Source organism: Sciurus vulgaris (genome assembly GCF_902686455.1).
Source record: "Sciurus vulgaris genome assembly, chromosome: 3".
NCBI classification, from domain to species: Eukaryota; Metazoa; Chordata; class Mammalia; order Rodentia; family Sciuridae; genus Sciurus; species Sciurus vulgaris.
The window spans coordinates 98,576,987-98,598,241 of NC_136463.1; the positions used below are offsets into that span (position 1 = coordinate 98,576,987).

A 21,255-nucleotide genomic window follows, 5' to 3' on the forward strand; every position below is an offset into this window, starting at 1 on the left:
TGCTTACAGCAAACCTCTGAATCTCTGAGTAATAGCCATGGAGTTCAGATTGGTGATTGATTTTGAGAGTGGGAAATGTCAAGCGTCTTCAGACCTTGGTATGCTGAGTATTTGATTTCCATACATTAAAAGGTATGAGTGACCACCACAGTTGGGCCAACCTAAGCCAACAGGTTATGCAACTTTTCACATTTTCAGACCACCAGAAAGATTTAGAAATGCACATTCCAGAAGTTGATAGAAAATATGGGATGTGAATTAGAAGTTTTCCCAGGTCACATCTAGTTCTGCTATTTGAAAGTAATTGAATTTGAACTACAAAGAACTTTTATCACTTACATAGTGAACTTCAGTACTTTCATAAATCTTTTCCCAGCCTACTGCTTCTTTAATAAAAAGGGGCTATTAAAACATGTCATGTGTATTTCAAAGATTTGGTTTGAGTCTCAACCTTCTGAAAAAACAAAAAAAAAAAAACAGTAGATATCTTTAAAGTTATAGAAAACCCATTTCACAAAGTCTTAAAAACTATAGTGTCTTTCCTGAATCTTCTACCTAGCTATCTTTAATCTTCTAATTCACCATATTTTTGGCCTCTTACCAAACATCAGTATAGTTACACGCTAATTTCAATTTTAAGGATGCCTCAGTAAATTGAGAATGTACATGTGGACAAGTATGATGCTAGATAACTATATGCATGTGTGTGATATATGTATGATAGCGTATCTTCCAGAACTGAATTGTTGAGAACCACAAAGTTAGAAATTATATGAGAACTTGGAGAACAAGTACCTTTTTGAAATTAAGTCATTATTCAAACTCATAATTCATTCTCTCTCTCTCTCTCTCTCTCTCTCTCTCTCTCTCTCTCTGGTACTGGGTATTGAACCCAGGGTCTCAAACATACTAGATAAGAACTCTACCACTGAGCTGTACCCAGACATATGCTATAATTTTCAACAACTACCAAATACATATTTTAGTTAGCCAGTTATGCTATATTGGAGTTTAAAATGATCAGTATTAGTGGCCACAAAATGCATGATGTAGAGGGTTTTGAGGGAGTTAACATATGATTTAGAAAGAGTTTTTCCATCTGATGTTACAGTTTGGAGTTATTTCATTTAAAGAACAATTCCTTTAACTGCTAGTTATTAAACCCTTTTAATTCATATGGAATCAGATATAAGGTAAGATATCAGAATTAAAATTCAGTTGTCAGTGCATATTTACTATTAACTACACAAATATTTTGTAGTAGATAGAAAAGGCTATGTGATACAATTGTTAGTTGATTAGGGATTTGAAAGATACCTTGACATGCTTCTGACCTGAAGTTAGGGACAAATTAAAGGTTTGCAAAAATGTATTTTAGAAACATTGAGGCTAATAGATTATGTATAGAGCAGTAATCACTTTAAAAGTTTTAGGATGCTAACAGGACAGGGGGAATTCTATGGGTAGAATACCTGCTATTTCTCTTTTGAATTTATTTTTCATTGAGAAATACAGTTATTCTCTTTGAACTTAAATTCAATCCTGCCTAAAGACAAAAGACGTATGATTTACTCTGTTTCAAAACGTACAATGACATCACATTCACCTTTTACTTTGAAATTTAAAAACTAGTGATAACTAGAAAATATTTTGCACTTATTATCTAGCAGTTGTTCTAAGAGCTTGTTTTACATAGCCTCATTTAAATCTCCTACTAACTTTTTGACAGATACTATGATTAACCCTCTTTTATGGATGAGCAAACAGGCTTAGAAAACTAAGGTATCATGTATAAAGTCACGTTATGGAGACTTGTTTCAAACCCAATCTGCTTTTATAACTTGTGCTTTTAACCAAGATACCATAGTGAACAAATAAATGGTAAACTAAATTTCTATCAACTTTAAACTTGGAAAAGAATACATTAAATATTAAAAAACAAGACCTGTAGAAATCTGTAAACTTAAATGCAAGACCCAAAAACTTATTAACAAAAGAATCAAGATCAAATGTTCTCTTTGAACTTTGATTTTACTATTAAAATAAATGGTCATGTAATCTTTAATGCCAGCCCTGGTTTTAGAAAATGCTTGGTTTCTGTATCCCAGTAGATATGTATTGTTGCAAGCCTTATTTAGGGTTAGCATGGTTTTTTGCAAGGTAGGATAGTTAACATCCATCTATTTAAGAAAATAAGTTCAACACATATGTATGTTAATTTTCATAAAAGTGTAATCATTAACCCACCCATACAATGTCAAATTAGACTATATTTTTGAAATAATGATTGGTACATTTTATATTTAATGCTTCTAAAAAAATTTTTTTTTTCAAGTAGGAAATAGTGTCTGAAGCCCCTCTGATCTTGGTCTTAGATTTGAACATCCAAACTTAGGTTTCTTACAACATGAGTTTGGTTTTATGTCACCCTCTGCAGATTAAATAATTATGTAGAATCAGAGATTCACAGTATCCTCTTCCTCATTAGTAGTCTAAGCACAAACTTTATTGTCAGTTTGCTGCCTTTGGCTTGCTGTGCCCTTGATGTTCCCACGAGTTTTGTCGCCAAGATTGTAGGAGGATAAAGCCAGAATTACTTTTTAAAAAAGCATGTGAACATCATTAGCAGCTAACAGGTGGTCATTTTTTTTGTCCAGTTTGTCTGTTTAACATGGGAAAAATATGTTCTCTCAATGAGTGGATTCAGAAAGTTGTATTAAAATACACTTTCCTTTTTAAAAATATGATTCTAACCTGCCAACAGTATTAAGTACTAATCAGATATTTTAAGATATCAGTTGAGTCTAACAGACAAGAAGCCAGAAAATTCAATGTCAGGGCCAAATCACTGTGGGAAATTCAGGACACCAGTCTGGGATGAGTGTAGGAGAGCAGCTCTCCAGGGAAGGCTGTTATGGAAAATGGAGAGTCAATCAAAGACAATGCTAACATATTTCTCCAAGAGAAAATCTTCCACTGATGGCAAGGAAGAAAGGTCCAAATATAAACCCAGCATCAGATAACCCTGGAGAGGTTTTTTAACTTCTAAGTTTTACTTTCCAGATCTATAAAAATGGGTCTGATAGCATCCATACAGGATTGAGTGAGAATGTGAAATTAGAGATGTAAATATTTAGTTCACAGCAGGCACTCAATAAGTAGTAGCTCTTATTATTATCCTCTGTGTCCCCAAGCAGATGGTACCAAAATGGGCATGAGCCAAGGGTGGTGACTGATAGAAGACTGGAGCGGGGTGTATATACTTGACATCCTACTCCCTGAGTGTACAGAAAATAAGGGAAAAGAGCCAGAATTGGATATGGGAGTCATAGATGCAAAAGTCTAAATATGAGCAGCTGGTCTATCCCCTGGCACCTCCCCAGGTGAAAATGGCAGCCAGAGCATTCTTGGGAGCAGCACACCAGGACATAGTAGAAGGGCGCCAGGAGATATCTTGATTATTTTATGCCCAGAAGAACATGTCATTAAGAAGTTCTAGTTAATGGAAAAGACAGCATCTAGCTCTTTCCCTATTGCTTTAGACACAGCTCTAGTCCATTCACTCAAAGATACATTCATTGTTTTTTATCAACAAATACAACCTAAAGGTACACAACTAAAATTCTCAACGCAATTTGTCTATGTTTCCCATTTTAAAAAAATATTTTTATAGTTAGATTGTGCTTCAGTAGGAAATATATTAGCCTATCCATTGCCAAACTATAAAATCCATAAGTGTGAAGAAACTGGATAGCTTTAATTGAGACTTTATTTGGTATTATAAATAAGCACCTCCTAAAGGAAGAAGAGTTATAAGAATAAAGTCAAATGATAAAAGAACTTTAGCTGTCCTTTGATTAAGTTATCATGAAAAACAAATGTGTTTTGGATAAAATCCTAAAAGTTCTTAGATGTGGATTTCTCAATGTCTTATCCCCAAATGATGTGTGCAATACAATTACAGGGACAAAGGTAAGGATGGGAAACTTGAATTGAGATATTTATACAATGCAGAAAATGAAAATGCTAGTGGCCTTTAATGTTCTTTGTTTTAAAAAGTTGCCTTTAGAATAATTATGATCATGCCATGTGAAAACAAGTTTAATAGAGAATTCAATATTTTTAACTAATCTAAATAATTATAATACTGACTGGTCATAGCTGGAAGTAGGCTAATGTTCTGAAAATCCAGGTGTAAACTGGTTGCTTAGAACTTGACACATTTACTCAGGGAACCCATGTACCAGATACTGAACCTTCTGCAGTAACTTAGAACATTGTTTCTAGCAAAGAACTCATTCTGAGTGTGCTGTACCTCTGGCCCTAAGAGCTCAGACTTCCCAATAGCATTGTTCTCCATCTGGTTTCCCATTTCCTACTCCCTCACCCCTGCATCAACTCCACCAATGCAATTAGGGGCCTCAGAATAGCTTTGACTAGAAGGCTACTCCCTCCTGAAAGTCCTCACTGATGGCAGGGACAGAATGTAAAGCCTCCAAGCCAAAAGGAAGGGTGAGGAAAGGAGAAAATGGAGGGCTGTGGAGGAAGGTTTTGCAGCATGGGTGGGAATGTTAGTCCCCATCAAGGCAAATATTCTTTTTAACAATTGTGCATAACAAAAGATTAACTCTGACATTGTCCCAAATATTAACATTTGATGAATCTAGATGGTGGATACACAAGTCATCATGATACTATTGTTTAATCTTTTCTGTATGTTTGAGATTTCCCAATTGAAACCTGGAATAGATATGCACACATACATATACACACACAGTTAGTCACTGCCTATATGCATAATTCAATTAAAAAAACACAAATTTTCTATTTATAGCTTGAAAACTTTAAAGATTCAGTTTTGCATGTTACACTGATATTTTTTAAAGAAATAAAAAACTCATTATTTTCCTGCTCTTCCCCCTAAACCTACACACACACATATATATATGCACACACACATATTTAATTATTTATGCATTTATTTATGTCAAATTTGTAAGATGTTTATTATTATCCAAATGGAAAACTCATAGTATTTTCTTGGATTAATATGTAATTAGTAATCGTTTAAAACACATACTGAGAAGTCTGTCCTGGAGACTCAGAAGTACATATTTTAAAGACATTATTTATTAAGAATTTTGTATAAAACAACCTAGTCCTGCCAATGCATGAAACTAAGAAGTAGAAGCAGCCATCTGCCAAGAAAAAGAAAACAATATTAAAATTGCACAAATGCATCTTATCTTGTTTTGAAGAAAAAGAAAGGTTTCTACCTGGAAACAGCAAAATCTCATGATATTTGGATAGAATACTATGGATTATTATGTTGTCATGGCGACAGAGGCTCCCTATTTGGGTAAAATGATCGATCAACCTGACTACTTTTTCTCTAAAACAAATATTGTCATTCTGACACCAATTTCATTCAGTATCCATTGTAGAAGAATAAACGGTGGAGCTAAAATGTGAAAACAAATGATTGTAGTCTACTGTAGTTACAAAACAACAATATCTAAAGAACCATTGAGTGCCAATTTTCCCCTCAATTGTTTCCCATTGTTTAAGGAAGTTCTTTATTTAAAAATATCTCAGCTGGTAAAGGAAAATATTTTTTAAATTAAGTGAAAATATATGTTGTTTAGTCCGGAGGATTTAAAATTTGTTAGAGAAAATCGCTAAAGATTAGACGCACACTTGATAAACAGGCATCCAAAGTAATTTGTCAAAAGCGTTATTCATGAAGGTTGTGAGGCTACTGTGGTCTTATGTGACCCAGTCATTGTTCTGACATGTGTTCCCAAGACAGTTAGCAGTGATCCCAGCTTTCCTGGGACCCATAGATTGTAGTTTCTTCAAAACATTTACTTCTCAATGAATCATGTGATAAGAGGACTTAGCTATGAGTTGAGCAAAGAATGTTCTGATTAATATCTCCCTTCCCATCTAAGGGGCTGATCTTGCCCTCTGACCTGTGGGCATCCATGGTCATGTATCTTGTAGCATCAGCTACTCTGAGAGTCTATCTAACCCTATCAGCTCTCCAGCACTAGATCACCCCATCCTCCTCCTGACCCTGGCAGCAACACCGTGACCATATTTCCCCTCAGATGAACTGCATTTAATCAATTTCTGATTTCATTAGGTCAAGTGGCATCTTTCTTTCAATAATAGGCCAAATCCAGAGGGCTCTTTGCTCTAACTCTCCAGCAATATTTTCTTAGCATTAATACGTTACTGTGACTGTAAACAAGAGAAACACAATGCTCTCTGATCTCCCCTGAAAGCTTCTCTCTATTCCATGACTTTATAAGAGGCATAAATTATATCTTCTTATAAAGTTAGGTATATAATATTCATTCATTATTGTCACATCAGTTTAAATCACCTTTCCTCAGTGCAAAACATAAAGTATTCTTATAGTGAAAACTATGCTGAGATTAAACATTATTTTGAACACAAATAATCTCTTTCTAAACACAAAGTTTATCTGCTCTACTACTTTTTGATTCTGGAGTATAGGAATGTAGAATTCTTTTTCTTCAAAATCCTAAAAGGAGCTAATTTGATTTGTAATGTATTATAGATCTAACAATTGCTTAAAACATTTCAGTTATAAAAACATAAAAACTTTTGAGATTTTCTTGGAAAATAAGTTTATTTTTATTACTTACAGTTTAATCCAAATCCTTTAATTGAAATCAGGTATTACTTTCACCCTAGAGTATGAGACAAATCTATAAATACCATATTTCCTCAGAATTCAATGAAGTGTGTTCTATAACCTAAGAAATTTCTAACTTCTTTCAAGAAATGGTATATGGATGACTTGGGGAAAATAAATCAGCCTGTCAATCCATCTTTCTTTGATCATTTAAATAGTACCTGAAGACAAATGTTCCTGTTGTCTTATTTTCCTAATGTAAATAGATATTCCCTATTTGTATATAAAAAAATTAATAGAATTTAAAAAGAGTCAAAATAGGAGATACCATGACCAAATAAAAAATATAGGACTGAGATCTTGCTACCACATCTAGTATCCTCAAAAATCCAAAACTGAGGTCAAATGTTAAGAATAATTATTTCTCCTTTTCCTTCTTCTCCTCCTCCTTACCCTCCTCCTCCTCCTCCTTCTTCTCCTCCTCTCCTCCCTCCTCCTCCTCTTCTGGTTAAGAATCACTTCTGCTAAATTTACTACACTGGGAAGCATACGTCCAAGTTCCCCTATAGATAGCTCTTAATTGCCTGTGCCCCATTCCCCAGTCTGTACCACCAATCCATGACCCACGGTTTATGTTCCAGGGAAATAGTGCTTATAATCCCTGATGCATACCCTACTTGCTGACTTCTACCTTTGGCATAGGTATTCTCAATATTAAACAAACATCCTTTAAGACTATCTCAGGTCATGACTTCCCAATATTTCCATCATCTTTTTTAATAACCTTTCTTATTTTGAAGAGTTACTATGTTTCACATTTATTCTTGAGGCTCTTTTAATTGCTATGAGTTGGAATTTTCAAGGTTCTATCAGAGGCAATAAAATAAGAAGAAAGTTTGTAATACACAAAGATAATAGTAGTTTTGATAATTTTACACATCAATACTTTTTTCTGAATTGATTATTTATAAAAATCAGATTACACAAAAGCTATAGAAAAAAGTTATAGTAATGTTGGTCTTCAGTACCCTCCTCAAAATGTTATGTAAGATTGTATAAAGAAATTTGGGTCCTAAGAATTAGGAAAATTTGAAATAAATTCTTACTCTCAGGATATACAGTTATATGATTTGAGCAAGTTTCATAAGTTTCCTAAAATTGATCTTTCTGATAAGTAAAATGGGTATTTTTATATAACTATTGCATATCATAAATGTAAATATGGATTTGATCTAAAATATATGTATTAAAGCTAAAATTATATATATACATATATATGTGTTAGAGCTAAAGATTATATATATACATATATGTATATATATATGCTAGACTAAAATATATCTCAGAACTTTATAGGCTATATATTATGATATAAATATTGGATATAATGATTCACATGAGTGAAGTCTGAGTAAACGAATCCTGAATTTTTCTACTATAAATCCACCAATTTCTCTCTTTAGAAATATACCAAGAATGCACTTTTAATACAGAATAAACAAATGCAGAATAAACATATGTAATTTTCCAAAACTTAATTTTTAATATTGTCATTAACTCAGAGGATAACGTATCCTTTTATTTTTCCTATCCTTAAGGTATTCTGAGTGTGATGGGGCATAATGTCATTCCTGATTGTGAACATGATATTATGGCAATCTCTAGATATTAAACTTGGCCAAAAGTCAGTTGTTTTTTGCATTACTGTAGAATATAGTATATTAATACAAATTGTAGAATTTTGACAGAGATTTAAGTAAGTTTTCTTAAAAGTTAGGGAAGATTTTGTTTAATTTTAATGTGATACATATAAATATGCTAACATAGAATAAGCCAGCATCATAAAGACTCTGATGATAAGGTGATTGATTTCGTTGATCATAGTAAAAATATGAAACACACAGATGCAGAGACTCTTATAAGAACTTAAAGATGCTGAAAGTCTGATCCCACCCAAGTGCATTTTATTGGCTAGGTGGCAATCATGCCTGGAGGCCCTCCATGTCCACTCTGTCAAAGGGGTGGCAGGTGTTATCTGGAAGAGTAATTCTAGCTGACCTGTACTTCAGTCATTTGCTTAAACCAGGATCGTCCTGATCCATTAGATAGGGAGTACCTGGAGAGCAATAACCAGGACCTTCTAAGGATTAGCCCTCCTCCCTATAACCTAGAACAGAGTTCTGAAAGCAAGTGATGTTCAATATTAAATGCCTGAGTGAGTGAGTAACCTAATGACCAAGTGAATGAGATAGAACTCCTGAGAAACAAGTATGATTTTATACCTGAGGAATAAGGGGAAAGGTTGAACTGCGAAGCACTTGACCTCTTGATGGGAGTCTTAGTAAGTTCAAAGCCAGCCTCAGTAACTTAGCAAGGCCTAAGCAACTCAGCAAGACCCTGTCACTAAATAAAACACAAACAAGGACTGGGGATGTGACTCAGTGGTTAAGTGCCCCTGGGTTCAATCCCCAGTACCACACACACACACACACACACACACACACAACACACACATAAAATAACAATAATAAAATGGTCCACTATGCTCCCATTAACCTGTAGTACAAGACCAAATTAGTTGCATTCCTTGCAAGACCCTTTGTCAATGGTTCATTGTTCCTTTCCAACTATGCTTTAGTTGTTACCCCAATGTTTTGTACACTGAAGGTTTATCGATTCTATTGCTTGTTCCCCAACACTCTTCATATTCCATGATTCTCTGTCCCCTTGAAATATGTATTCACTTTTTCTCTGCATTCTTTCTTCTCCATTTGAAAGACCTCCACAAGTCCACAATCACATCATATCTAGAAATTTTCATTGCTTCCATCCCTTACCCTACCATCCCCCAAATCCTCCATGATGTCTAGAGGTCACTTCCAAATATTCCAACTTTTGCCTAAGAGACTCATTTCAGGGCTGCAGTTCCAGCACAGTGCATGACAATAGCATGTACAAGGCCCTGATTTGATCCTCAGCATCAAAATATCAAAATCAAAATATCAAATAGTTATGAAAATAGTTTTCAAAATGGCCAGGTATGGTGGTATACACCTGTAATCCCAGTGGCTTGGGAGGCTGGGGCAGGAGGATCACAAGTTCAAAGACAGCCTCAGCAATTGTGAGTCCCTAAGCAACTTATTGAGACCCGTCTCAAATAAATATAAAAAAAGGGCTGGAAGTGTGTGTGTGGCTCACTGGTTAAGCAGTACAAAAAAATTATCAAAATACTTGATTAATTAATTTTTAAAAGATAAGGATAAGCACACATGGCTGTATCACAAAACTAAGTTTTCCAAGTATCTTATTGATTGATTGATTCATTCATTCATTCATTCATTTTATGTTGAAAGCTGAGAAACAGCATGTAGCTTTGGGGACTGACAAGACATGCTGATGTCAAGGAGCTGTCTAGTCTCCCTTTGTGCAGAATAAATCTGCATATGGTCATCAGCATGACCATTTCATGACAGTGCATAATTTTAGATGGTGAATATTTATTTACTCTCATCAATTCCTTCTAACCTATGATTACAGACAGACTGATACAGAATCAAGACACAAACTTCCAGTGTAACTTTTGGCTGTGCCACACCCAAGTCTTAAACTCTGAACTGGCCTTATAAAGTCAACAGTTCTAGCAAAGCACAATAACCAAAAAAAAAAAAAAAATTCTAAAGATTCTAAGAATAAACTACACTCACCAAAACAAACAGATAAGAAACCAAAGCTGCAAGCAAGTCTCTGGAAATGATCCACTAATTCCCTGGATATACCGTGTGTAAAGCCCTTCTGAGACTCTACCTTCCATTTGACTCTTCTTTTGGGAACGTGTGATATCACCTTTTTGTTTGCTTGTTTGTTACTTTTCTTCTCCAAAAACAAGAATGACAGTATTTGATGCATAAGTGATGTTTTATGTGGTTCTCGAGTTCTTGAGTTCATTTCCCATCGACCATTCAGGTTAGATGTCCTAATTCTGGATGAGCCACAGCTTGGCTATTTGACTCAGTTAGCTGCTCTGTGCTGCCTGCCAAAACAATCCAGGCCCACCAGGCTGCACATCAGTCAAGTTGTTTTTGAAAAATCTCAAAGGAAACAAAAGTAGGCTCACAATCTAGTTCTCAAAAACAGAGACTAATTTAAAATAAGATCTGATTAATCCTTCTACTAGTGAGATTTCACTCATTGAGAAGAAATGATAATGATTGTATCCAAACTAAAATATTTTCTCAGATCCACTTTTCTTTTTTTTTTTATTCAAGAAAATGAAAAAGGAAATGGGCTAATGATAATCATTTTCTCAATAATAACCTTCCTCATAAGTATGTACCAAAATATCTAGTCTTTTAAAAATTCATTGGCTACTAATGAGACAGATTGAAAGAGTTTCCTTAAAATTTTAGTAGTGACTAGATTCACTTCACTTCTTTGGTTTTATTACCCCAGGACAGCTTACATAAGAATAATTAATCTTTCTTTTTTTTTTTTTCCTAGTCAGTACCTGGGCTTGTTGCTGAGATTCCATGCCTTATTTTAAAATTGGGTATAACTAATTTCCACAGAAAGCTTTGGTTGAGAACCCAAAGAATTTTTGCTTAACTTGTTTTTATTGAACAAAATCCAGAATTTTAATCAAGAAGCGTTAGATATTAATCACATGTGAGTGGGATCATTAAAATTTCCTTTACCTTCCAGAATGGTGGGTCATTATGGAATTATAAGAAGTGAGCTCTCTTAATAATCTTTACAATTACGCAAAAGCAATCATTTTCATAAGTCTTACAAGAAGCTTTTAACTACTACCTGAAGAGCATGTTGGAATAGTAGGAAGTATTATGTTGTGTTATTGTAGATGTGGCTTGTGAATGAAAAAAAAAAAAAATATATATATATATATATATTCTCAGACTTAGGAGTCACTCTTTCCAGTTTAAAGAGTTTTAATTGTTTAACACAATTTGTAATTATGTTTCTTACATAAGAAATAGAGACTTCCTTGCTGAGATATAAATCCAAGAATTATTTCTTAATTATTATATTCTTAACTTTACAGAAAATAGGAGAAATGCAGTATTTTTAATTGCAATTAAGAATAATAGTTTGTGACAATTTAAGGTGAGTCAGTTAAGGAGAAAACTAAAGCAAATTCCTCCTCTAAATTGTTGATGCTTTTCTCCTTCCTTTTCTTGTAACCATTTCTTTCTCATCTTTGACTTTGAAACCCAACAGTTTAAACTTGGTTCTTATTTCAGTGGGCTAATCCCCTTTCATAAATCATGCTCAAGAGCTGAAATAATTTGCACATCATTTAAAGAGTATTTGCTTTGAAATATTCACCTCAAGCCCTTTTGTATATCCTTTCTCTCCAAAGATTTGTAGTATTTGTTTTGTTCTCTGAGGTATAAAAGACCTGGATAAACTTTATTCCTGTTGTTTCAAGATTAGTTAACGAAAATGCATATTAATTCAGCAGGGATGGGAACAAACCTCAGCAAAGATGATCATACATATGCCCCTCGGGAATAGCAAAGTACAAAATGTCAGTCTTCAAATCTCCTTGGACTTGCTCAAAAGAGTATTGAGGGATTTAAATTTCCAGAATATGTCTACAAATGTAATTTCTTTGTTGTGGAGAACAGGAGCTATACTGATTATTTTTGCCCAGTAAATTGATTCTAATTTGTATTTGAACAAAAATTAAGCTATCTACAAAGTAGCTCTTCAGAATGACAAAAACTGGACATAAAAAGTAAATTTAACATGAAAAATTATATACCTAATATGCTACTAATTTTTAAATTTATTTATTAGTAGATTTCAAATGTCAACAAAGTTTAGCAGCAGAACATCCAGGTTATTTCCCTACAAAATGGTGTCATTGGAATGACCTCACAAAATCATAAGTAGACATATTTAGGTAAATAATGTCACTTTACATTTATAAACTCCAAATTTACTATTTGTTAATAAACTCAGAAAAAAATACTGATTTCTCCAGTTAATATATCCATCTTGAATGGTAAGATGTGCCCTGTTCTTTTCTTAAACCGAAAATGATCATAAACTTTTGGCATTTAAGTGCTTATCCGGAAATGACTAAGTGGATTCAGAGGTCATAAATCACTCATATGGATCCAGCCACCCACAGTCTTGTTCCACTTCTCTTCTTTACAAGTGTAGTAATAGACATTTCCACAGTCCTCAGGGTGCCAAACTTTGCACCATTAGGAAAATCTGCAAGTAGCTTGATTTATCTTCCCCACTCAGTTAGCTAAGACCCAACTAAGTAAAAATCAGCAGGAATGAACTTGACTTGTTAAACTTTTTTAATAGGGGATACAACAATTACAACTTTCTTCGTTTGCTATTTCCATTTACATTGGATGTGAAACCCCTAGTGAAAAATATTCAGATGAGATCTCAAATTATAGGTGCATGGCTGATGATGCTGACTCTGGGTTTTCATTACACACAGAGGATCGTCTGCTGTTTGCAATTAATCCAGACACAATCCTCCTGGTACTTTGGGAGGAATGTGGAAGAAATAGCCATTTTATAAGTTGTAAACTCTTAAATTACCCTAAATTAGAGACACTATTAATCGGACACTTAGATATAGATAGGATCTGCCTATTGTGTAGGCTCATCTTCTCCTGATGGAGAAATCAATTAAATATTTAGGATGTGGAATACCTTCCAGGTTGGATAATGCATTTCATTTAAATTATGGCCCTCCAATCCGAAACATTAAAGGGGATCTTAACGGATGGAAGCACATTACTGTCTCTTGGATTGGGCGCATTAACACTTTAAAAATGAATGTGCTTCACAGGATTTCCTATTTGTTCCACCAGCTGCCTGTCGATGTGCCAGATAAACAGTTTAAGGATAAGTATGTAAAAGATGCATGTGTAACAATCTGTGTGCTGAGGTGCTCCCTTGTAGAAAGAGTCCCAACTGTGGCCCCTTTGGATTTTTTTCTCAGTGCCTTAGTAATCTAAAATGAACTGGCTCATTGATCATGGGAGAACAGGAGGGAAACCAACAGGTGAAGCAGTTAGCCTCCTCACAAAGGTTCTGCATGTGTCTAATCCTTTATCATTTCTTCCTATAATTTATCTTAATAACTAGTAATCATTACCAGAATATGTTGGGATAGCATAGTAGAATTTGAAATAAGTCTAAGCTTTCCCATTCTCAAAATAAATGACTGGGACAGAATCCTTTGATTCTCACTCAAGAACCATTGCTATATTAAATTCGTGAATAGTATTGTAATAATGAAGGTGTTGCATCTCCCATATTACAGAAGCATGGCATAGAAGTAGCTAACAAAATGTTTTACTAGGCAGAAGGCACAGTTCTAACCCTTTTAGGAATGCCCTTATTTAATCCTATCAAAAATCCTAGGAGGTATAGTGGTCTTATTACCATTTTTACCTACTAGGTAGCTGAGACACTGAAAGTGTGCTCAATGCACCCAAAGTCACACAGTTAAGAAGAGGCCAAATTTTAATTCAAAACTAAATAGTCTAACTTCACAGCCTGGAATCATGATTATGTCTGTGAAACTCCTGACTTCTGGAGCAAGGTTGAGGGTTTCTGCAGCCTACTACCTCTACAAACTGATCCAGTGACTTAACATCACTTAGCTTCTCTTTTGCAATCTTGAAAATGTCAATAATAATGATACCTATCTCACAGAGTTATTCAGAAGCATAAATTAAATTAAGTAATGTGAGGTTTATAGTAGTGTTTGGCACAATAAATGTTAATCATAGCATTACATTAGCACACATATTATTTTCTCCTCTAGTATTTTGAAAGCACTACTAATTTGGTTAGGAAAAGGTTACCTTACAGATAAATGATTGAAATCCTTATCATACTTCCAAAAATGTCTTTGGAAGGGGGATAGGGAGGAGGGGGTGTGGAGGTAGTAGGGAATGAAACTGACCAAATCATGTTATGTGCATGTATGAATATAGCAAAATGAATCCAACTTGTATGTATAATTATAATGCACCAATTAAAAAAAAAAAAAGGTGGGGCCTAGCAGGAAATCTTTAAATCACCAGGGTAGCTGCCCTTGGGAGGGATGAAGGTAGTTTTTATAGGACCCCTGAGTCAGTTCTCCAGAGAAGGTTAGTACAAAAGTACAGGCCTGGCCACCCTGTATCCTTTCTGACTTCCTGTCTTTTCTTGTGATCTTTCTGGGGCACCTGCTCCTCATTGTGAGGCCATCCTCCACCAGTTCTTCAGAGCTGAGCAGATACTGACTCCTTGCCTTTGAATTTCTAGAACCATGAACTAAATAAGTCTCTTTTCTTTATAAAGTTCAAAAACAAATGTCTTTGGCCTTCAGGAAGATAAATAGCTTATTGAGGGCCTTACAGAAGGCTATAATCTTCCTGAACTAACTTAACTGTCCATTCTCATTCATTCTTTGTCTACAAAAGTCTTGACTCACAATTAACATAATGTATAGCATAAATATATCATATTAGCTTACCAAATGAAAACAAATTTACCCAATCAGAAAAGGATAGTAAAGATAGTGGTCAATTTCTTTGTTTCTAGTCACAGAGTCCTCATGCCAAATCTGCTAGAACATATGCTTAGGTGAATATGCCTTGTTTCAGAAGAGAGCAGAAACCCCAATTTACTAGTATAATTACATAATTTGGACAGTCATGTTTAGGGGTTATCTTCCACAATAGAATATAGACTTACAAAGTTCAATGAAGTTGCAGGAATTTAACTGAAAAGTAATTATTTACCAGCCTTTTGATGGGGAATAAACAAACAAAAGGAAACAAATTTATCCCTTTCAAAGTGGATGGAAGGAATACTCTGGAGCCTTGCACTGTAATCAGTGTCATTGAGAGATCCTGAGGATTTTTATTTGCTACTAATCAATATCTAGTCTTCAGGCTCTAATACTTTAGACAATTGGTACAGGGAGAGAGCAGCAAGAAAATTGGGAATAAGTTCGAATTCTTTTTTTTTTTTTTTTCTCCTCTTCAGTTTTCACTGCCAGATGGAGTGTATTGTAAATCAGGGGAGAATTACACACAAATATATTTACCCTTTCACAATGTTGGGAAGACTATTAGGATAAAATCGGAATCTGGTATTTTAAACAACCAGCAACGTGCTTCATTTCCACAATCCCTCTCTATTCATTTGTCTGCTTGCTTCTTTGGAAGTCCTGACAGTGGAGTGAAGCTCTTGCCTAATTTTTAGCTCTGCTCTTCAATTGAAAAATGGAAAGGACTGGACTTAGATGGAATGATAACAGAGGAATGGGATCTGAGTTCCACCTGCTGTGTTAGCCATCACCTCTGAGAACTGGTGAAGAAACTAAATGCACAGAGTTATACTTACAATATGGAGACTGGAATAATTCCTCTCTATTATATGTTCATAATATAAGTTGATTGACTCAGTTCAAAATGATCTATAACCAATGGAAGATAAAATAAGCTCTAAAACATTAGAATCCATATTTCAAGATCAAGCGATACTGATATTGACTGAAAAGCTCAAATAGAGGGAGCAGGACCCCAGTGCAAATTCCCACCACAGGCATCCACTGGAAAGTTTCCGTATACATGCACAGTTTCAGGCACTGGATTTAAGGAGGTTCCACATAGTCTCAATTCTACATTAACGAAAAACATTTTGGTTGCGTTTTTAAGTAGCTTTTTCCTGTTCTTTATCAAGATGGTTTGTTTTAAAGATTGAATTGATGCATGAGATATTTTTAAAATATACCTGTTTGATCTTATCAATGAGTACCACTGACTTGTTAATAGGCTTTTAGCAGAGGAAATTCATAAAATTTATATTTATAATCTAAATTGAATTTATCAGGAATGCTTTATTCACTGTAAAGATGAATTGTCGTCTCTGGAGTGTAAAGTCACATGCATTGATCATTGTCCATCATGCATTTATAAGGGAAGAATTTAGTAAATCAGAATGCTACACGCTGGAGTCCTATTGTCTTTTTTCACCCTCATCTTGAGGTAGGAATTATTTCCTGGCTGACCCTAGGAAAGGTCTATCACTTTTCAGTCATAGAATCTGTATTAAATGATACGGAGCCCATTCTATAGAAAGGAAATGCTACACATGATTCACATCCAAATCAAGGATTAGGGGCACTCAACTAGTTGTCCAACTGTAGTTTGGGAATGAAGACTGTGGATACTAGAGCCAGACTGGCCCTGCTGGTCTCATTTGTTTAATTTGGGTGACATTTCTTTTCAAAGAGTTGTAGTGAGAACTAAATAAACTTTGCCCCTGAAAGTGCTTTGAATAGTTACTTAGAATGAATTAAGTGCTAACTAAATACTCAGAATCAGTATTAAAGAGTTCTAATAAAGCAAACAAATCCAATAGCCTTTATAATGTACATAATTTTAAAAACAAAGTGATAAAAAACATAAGCATCAGGGTGGTGAATTTTTTGATGTTGTGGAAAAATGTTTAGAATGATGACAAATGAATAATTTTGAATTTTTGATTTGTCATAGACATTAAAATTTAATAAATTAGGAAACAACATGAAGTATGCCAAGAGATAAAGGGATATGGCCAAACTTATTTCCATAAGGTTAAACCATTTTCCTCCTACAGGGGAAAATTTTTGATCAATCTTTACATACTAATATCAATATTAATAAAAATGTAAACAACTTATGTACCATAAGAGTTTTAAGTATGTACTGTATATTTCTCATTTTTCTTCTTCAAAACACCATATATATTAAGAATAATTTCATATAAGAAAAGGAAATTCATATGCATATATATTAAGAATAATTTTTTATTCACTTATAGAGAAAGGAATTCATATGCTTAATTTTCAAACCTGGTTTTTAATTAAGTAGTTTAACTTAGAAAACATGCTACCTTTTTACAGCTTTATGAAATTCTTTCATTTCTTTTGTCTTTCTTTAGTTTTATTTTTCTATTGTTTGAAAAAAATGACACTCTTAAGTGATTTTGCAATGTGTTTTGAAAGATAAAGTGATCTGTGTGTAGATATAAATGCAACACATAAATGTATGTGTGCATATATAGTATATAAAAATAAATTTTGAGGCCATATTGGCAGATGGAAAAAACACAAATGTCAAGAAAGTTGATTAAGAAATAAATATATAATAACAAAAACTAAACTCTAGCATTTATTGATTTAACAGATGGTGAGTTAAAAACTAAAAACAAAAACTTATAATGTAATATGACTTTTAAAATTAATGAGATGATTTTGTGCACTTGTTTGGGAGTTTGCTATTTTCTAGTTTTATTTTAAAAAACTCTCACCTTTAAGTTCACAAATAACTTGCTTTTTTCACTAAATAGATCCTGTTTCTAAATCATCATATGTACAAATATTCTTGTCATCATTTAAAGTTTACTCCTAGATTAACAGCCATAAAAATCGACAGCCTTACCCATTACCCTACATACATGTATGACTATGTAATCATACATAATGTAATGGTATGAATCTACATTGTGTACAACCGTAGAAACAAAATGATGTACCCCATTTGTGTACAATGAATCAAAATGCAGTCTGTAAAAAATAAAAATTAAAACAAAATAAAAAATAAAATACTTGGGTGTTGCCCAGAAAAAAATATCTACAGCCAGTAGATTTTTTAAAACATATTTTGTATTATCAATAATATATATGCATTCAACTTTGTACTCTAAATACAGACCCCAACCCATTATTTTTAAATATTCCACAAGATAGAAAGTAAAAATATAAAGTACTTTCAATCACTTAGGCCACAAAAATCCTAAATGCAAAACAATTATTCAGAAATTTGATATGAATAAAACAATAAAATTTGAGGACAACAAAAACAAAATACTCCAAGTAATTTATTTATCAAAATATAATTCTCTTCAATTGTTTTTCTCTTGATAAAAATCCTATAAATACAAATTTAATACTATGCAACCAAAGAAATATTCAGAGGCAAAAGCATTGCATGAAATATTTTTAGTATGAAAAAAATGAAGTAAAATATCTGAACTTAAGGAATATTTTAATTAAGTAAAGCTAACTAAGGAAACCCAAAGTTAGTAATGATGAAATTTCTTTAAAAATTCAATTTATGATTTTCAATTAAAATAAATAAATAATTTTAAAAATCCAATAGAAGAAAAAAATTATGGAATGAAGAGATAGTTCTTTGGGAAATAATCAGCCTTTTTAAAAATGAAATAAAAACAGGTGGGAAAAATCTCGTTAAGAGAACATAAAAATTAACTACCTATAATTTAAAATTTGAAGCAGATATAGAAGAGATTAAACAACAAAATTATATAAAAATTTGTTCTGATAGATTGGGCAACCCAGGAAATTAGTTTGGGGAAAAAAATAACCAAAGTAAGGAAAAACAATATCGGAATACATTCCAAAATCTTCCTCGAAAGGGCTCTAGGTATAAAGATTTACTAACACATGATGTCACTCTTCTGAAGACAAGTTCATCTTCATACCATTCCAAAGCACACATGGAATTCAAGAGAAACTCTTCAAATTCAGAAGTAATAAAGGAACTAAAACATAATGCAGCAGAGGGCACACCAGCACTGTTGCGGTACTGTGGGAGGGGTCTGAACAGGCAGGAAAGGCAGGAATTACCAGTTTCCACACTGGCTTTCCAAGAAGCGCCTTAAGAAAGACAATTCCAGACCTGCACACTCGCTCTTCAGGCACTACCTGTAGTGTGTTCAGACAGCAGTAAAAAGAAAGTAGATTCCTTTTGAGGGGCTAGTGATCACAAGCATTGGGGAAGAAGTTTGAAGGCTCTTCACTGCTTCACAGTTGAAAACAGGACCTTCAAATCAGGAAGTTAGGAATTCTGGATTTTGTCAGATAAGGTCATCAAGATAGGTATCAGCTGGGCGAATAGTTTAAGAGGGAGGAAATTTGTTCCTTTCTTCTTAATGTTTCCTCTCCTTTGTTGATGACCCACTATTCCTTGCTTTGAAGCCATGACTCAGTTCCTTTGGCATCTCACAGCAACTAAATTGGGCCAAGCAGAATCATTTTTATTTCTTTTTTGTAATAATGTTTGCAATACTTGGTCTGTGATTAGCTTGAGATACTCTATGTAAACAATGGTAAACCAGTCAGTATGGTCAGGGTCCCCTGACCTCTTAAATTTAGCTGTTGAGTACACTGTACTAACATTGTCTCTCTTTTTTTTAGCCTTGATGAGTTAATACTCTGAAAGGCATGCTGAAACCATGGTTTCAATACTTGGAGGCATCATTTTTTTATTTTTACACAACTTAATGGTGTTTAAGGTTGCTAGATGCCTGCGCTAGCCAAGAAGGAGAATGCTTTTAAAAGACAGTTTCCTGTCTTAACAAAGGATATCAGATTGAGACTTGAGAACTTCCAAAAGGTCACGGTGAACACAGCCTCGGAGCTCACAACAGTGTACAGGAAATGGGAAGATGTCCTTAATGAAGTGTTGTGCCATTTGCTGATTGTTGGCGAAGATCCCAAGCTTGCGAAGATTGATCTTGCCAATATCCAATCCCAAAGAGTCAAGTTACCTGCATATGGGTAAAATTCCAAAATGATAAATCTAGTTAAATAAAAAATGCCTTGTTTTGCCTTGTTTCTCCATCCCTTGAGGTAATATCACTAACCATAAAGATAAAATAATATCACAGTCATAGTCATAAGTAATAATGATGGATTGGCATCATAGTCATACATTTCAGATATATCATTTGGAAATAAAATTAAAAAGGTATAACATAGTATCTTTTCCATATATCTAATCAACTATTATACTCTATTACCTCATAATCATAAAAATAAGAAAGTGTGTGTGTTCAGGTATATATATCTCTGCTGTAAACATAACCTTTTTATGAAGCTATTTGGAAATGTGAACTCACAGTCTTAAAAATTGTATTCTTCAAACTTTTTTTTCAATTCTAAAAAACCATTTTAAAAAAGGTAACAAATCTGAACAAAAGTTGTTTTTATCATAGTCAAATAATTTGAAACAATCAAAAAGGAGAGGACATTTGTGTTAAAAAAATTATGGTATATCATAGAATGGTTTATTTTGCAATCATGAAAAAGAAAAATTCCTTTTTGTCTTTTTAATCAGTGATGTATCCCTACACAGGATTCACTGAATATGTACAAAATAAGTAATGAATAAATGATATAAAGAAAAATATACCAAAAAAAGCAACAAGAGCAACTCCATAATACAATTATCATTGATTTCATTTATTGTTTTGTTTTCAGTTTCTTATCTTCTAAAGTTTCCATAAAAAATATTTGTCTCTAAAATCAGAAAAACTACAAAAATATGACATTATTTCAAGAGATGCACAGTATTATTATGGGAAATACATTTCACAAAGTGCTTCTGTTTGGCTTATGTGCGCTTGATTCTTCTGTGCAGAAATTCAAAACTCAGTCCTGCTCACTCCAATTTTTTTGACCAAGTTTCACCAGCCCCTTATATATGACTACCATGTCTATTTTTTACAACTAGTTTTATTTATTACATTTTTCTTTT

At 33.6% G+C, this 21,255-nt stretch overlaps 1 protein-coding gene across 4 annotated transcripts in view; it reads left to right on the top strand.

The window, feature by feature from the left end:
* The window catches only part of ARHGAP15 (Rho GTPase activating protein 15), a 631,777-nt gene that overhangs the window by 333,503 nt on the left and 277,019 nt on the right, over positions 1-21,255 (top strand). The window lies entirely within an intron of this gene.